At 36.8% G+C, this 4,192-nt stretch overlaps 1 pseudogene; it reads left to right on the plus strand.

The window, feature by feature from the left end:
• The first annotated feature begins 1,263 nt into the window (after positions 1-1,263).
• On the plus strand, positions 1,264-3,549 carry LOC130749560 (linamarin synthase 1-like; annotated as a pseudogene).
• Positions 3,550-4,192: the final 643 nt, after the last annotated feature.

The raw sequence follows: 4,192 nt of genomic DNA on the forward strand, positions 1-4,192 counted from the left end.
AAAATAAGTAAAAATTGAGTCTATAAAAAATGAGTTATCAACATAATAGTATAGTGGTGGAAGGCTTCGAAGGTAAATTAAAATAAGAGTAAAGTACACTCACCCCCCTCAAGTTTTGTTAGAATAACACTTCACCTCATTCTTATCTAAAATCTACACCCCACCCCATTTTATATAGAGGCAAATTTAGTGACGAAAAATATTCTTAATTAATAATTAGTTATTATTTAAATTGTTAATCAATAATTTTAAAAAATATTTTCAATATAATCCAATAAATATAAAAATGAAAACATCACAGTCCTCCTCATTCTCTCAATCGCGTTCTTCCTCCGTAAATTCACAATGCAAATTCTGCAATAGCACACATAACTGGTTGACAAACCATATCTCGAACATAGTGAAACATGCTTGTGTTTTCATATTTGGTAATAATTCAATTTTAATCAAAATAATATATTTATACCTCCAATTTTTAAAATTGGATTGTAGACCCAAAAAGCAACACAAATGGGTGAAGAAAATAGAGAAACAAAATTAAGAAATATGAAGTGGATCGGAGGTTAATAGAACCCAACGATGCGGTGGAGCACCGTTTTTAACAAAATCCAACAATATCTTAAACCAACAAAGCGTTCGCTCACAACTTAAAGGGGTGAAGTTCACAACAAGTAGTTGAACAAGTGGCTTTGGGGATGTGCGATTCACGTTCTGGGGTTCAGGTCGCAACAAAACTTTGAGGCATGGTGGTGTCATGGGGTTTCACATTCTGGGATGGTTGCCGTCGTGTTAAATGGAGCAAAGGTTTGGTGGTGACCATTTGTGGTGAGAAATATGATTTGGAGATAGATGAGACGTGGACTTAACAGACAGAGTGGATGATTTTTTAAAATTTAATTCAGTAAAATTATTTTCATAAATTGATGTATGATAGTGTATATGCATTTAATTTATTTAAATTTTAACTAATTAGTAATTATTTTTTATTAGTGAGGAATTTGTTTTCGTCACTAAATTTTGCCTTTATAAAAAATGGGGTGGAGTGTAGATTTTAAAAAACAATGGAGTGGAGTGTCATTCTTGCAAACCTTGAGGGGGGTGAGTGTATTTTACACTTAAAATAATTAAAAACGGTTACCTTCCTCTATAATTTTTTATTTTGAAATCCCTTAAAATTGAATAATATTTTTTATATCCCATGTGGTGAGAAAGGACAGGCTTAACACTATAAAAGATAAGAGAAGGAAAGCCAAGTCCCCAACCACTCCACAACACATAACTCATTACATCCTTCACAACCATCCTTCAGAAAAATGGTGTCCCCAAAGCCTCATGCTGTGTGTGTACCATTTCCAGCCCAGGGCCATGTGAACCCGTTTATGCAACTAGCCAAACTCCTCCGTTGCATGGGTTTCCACATAACATTTGTGAACACTGAGTTTAACCACAAACGTTTGACCAGGTCTGTTGGGCCAGAATTTTCGCTTCGAAACCATACCCGACGGTTTGCCACCTTCAGATAAGGACGCTACTCAACAGTCAACACATTCCATCACTGTGTGATTCAACTAGGAAGACTTGTTATGAACCTTTCAAAGAGTTGGTCAACAAACTCAACTCTTCTCCTGAAGGGCCTCCTGTGAGTTGCGTAGTTACCAATGGTGTTATGGGATTTGCTTCAAGTGTGGCCAAAGATCTTGGTATTCATGAGATTCAGTTTTGGACAGCATCGGCTTGTGGCTTCGTCGGATATCTGCAATTCGAAGAACTTGCCAAAAGAGGCATTATTCCGTTCAAAGGTGCGATTTCTTCCTCTGATTATTTGGTTTTTTTTTTGGAATGCTAAAATGAATAAAAGAATGGTAGCACGTTGGGGTGCTAGTACTCATTCTCATATTCGCGGTTTTAAAAATTAGTCACATCCTTTCTCATACCAACTTAGGTAGGTAGTAACTTGAAAATCTACCCAATCTCGTGTGACTGCTTCCCGAATTTTTTTCATGAATTAGAATTTAAGTGTTGCTCAACCACGGGTTCATTCATTTTGGACAGTCTGCCACCGAACCCATGTCATCTTGGCGTCTAGGGACTGCCCACATAAGAATAGGGACAAGTTTCACAGAACATCAAAACTAAGGAGAAAGATGCACGTGACAAAATAAATTCTAGTAGTAAATAATGACTATTGGATTAAAAGAAAATCAACAGTGCGGAAATAGGAGCAACACATTAAAAATACACTTGGTTCCTCAGTAAAAATAATTGATATTGCATGTGCGCTGGTCACTGCTTTAATTTATGTAGCATTTACTCATGTACAAACCACATGCCTATTTAACAGATTTTTACATTATCCATGATAAGTATTTTAATTTCTGTGGACACCCAATAGGCCCAACCGCCCAAGACCCATTAACATTCTTAATCTCCTTTCTTGACAATAATCTTTTAATATGAAAATAGTACGAATAAATTATTGATTCAAGAATGATTTATATATTGATATTGCTCTATTTCGGATGCATTTGTCAAATTTCAGATGAAAATTTCCTGAGCGATGGTACCTTGGATACAACTTTAGGTTGGATCTCTGGCATGAAAAATATGCGACTTAAAGACATTCCAAGTTTCATTAGAGTCACCGATCTAAAGGATATCATGTATGATTTCTTGGGTTCTGAGGCACGATACTGTTTGAGATCTTCTACAATCATCATTAACACATTTGAAGAATTGGAAAGTGAAGCCCTTGATGAGCTTAGGTCTGCAAACCCAAACATATATAACATTGGCCCACTTCAACTGCTTGGTAGAAATTTTCCTCAAAAGGACGACGGTTTTAAGGCAGGTGGGTCAAGTTTATGGAAAAATGATTCTGAATGCATGAAATGGCTTGATAAATGGGAACCTTCTTCAGTGTTATATGTTAACTATGGATGCACAACTCTTATGACTGAGCATCACTTGAAAGAATTTGCTTGGGGAATAGCAAATAGCAAAGTCCCATTTTTATGGATAATTAGACCAGATGTTGTGTTGGGTCAGGACTCTATAAATGTGCCACAAGAGTTCTTAGATGATATCTAGGACAGAGGATATATTGCAAGTTGGTGCTTTCAAGAAGAAGTACTTACTCATTCATCAATTGGGGCCTTCCTCACTCATTGTGGTTGGAATTCTTCATTAGAAGGCATATCTTCGGGTTTGCCTTTGATTTGCTGGCCTTTCTTTTCTGAGCAACAAACAAATTCAAGGTATGCTTGCACAACATGGGGAATAGGGATGGAAGTTAACCATGATGTGAAGCGAGAGGAGATAACAACCCTTGTGAATGAAATGATGAAAGGAGAAAAGGGAGAAGAAATGAGGAAAAAGGGTTTGGAGTGGAAGAAAAAAGCAATAGAAGCTACTGGTTTACGAGGATCATCTTACAATGATTTCCATAAGTTCATAAAGGAGACTCTTCGCCACAATGCTATCTGAGTTTGTTTTTGCGTGTCAAAATAAATTGTATTTTATTCGTATGCAATTGATTGATTTCGCTTGTAATCTTTCATTTATGTCTGTTGTTTCTTTTTTTTTTCTTGATAAATAAAATGGTAGAATGGTGAGAAAACAACTTCAAACTGATGGTGATTTTAGAATCATCAATTTATTTTAGTAGTAATGTGATCTACTATAGGCTGATGTAATTACGCGTTAGGCTCGGAATCGAGTCAGGTTAGTGCGGAGTGCACGCTCGGTGAGCAAACGCATAATTGACCGCGAATACGAACCGGGGTCCAAGGGGCGGAGCCCCTGGCAGCGCCCCGTTCGAAATTTTTTCTGAACGTTGGTGACCCTAGTTTGAAATTGTGAATTTTTGGAACAATCGTGATCATTCGTGCAAACACAACCTTCTATATAAGGTTGCTTGCAGCCTAAGGAAAATGTACAGGAAAATAGAAACAGAAATTCGAATAACAAAACTCTCTACTTTCTTTATCTGTTCTCTTGTGCCAAGAAACAGATTGATTGTCAAGTATTATCCCAACAAAGATTTCGTGAACCCAAGCAATTATAGGGTCGAAATAATTTGTTCGGAAAGTGGACGCTCACGATTCTTGACTTTATCCAGGATTATCACAACCAGTTTTCTAACACAAACTACCGGGTTGTTGGCATGAGCATAGACTCATATTGAGCATGACAC

The sequence above is a fragment of the Lotus japonicus genome, chromosome 3, assembly GCF_012489685.1.
Source record: "Lotus japonicus ecotype B-129 chromosome 3, LjGifu_v1.2".
Lineage (NCBI taxonomy): Eukaryota > Viridiplantae > Streptophyta > Magnoliopsida > Fabales > Fabaceae > Lotus > Lotus japonicus.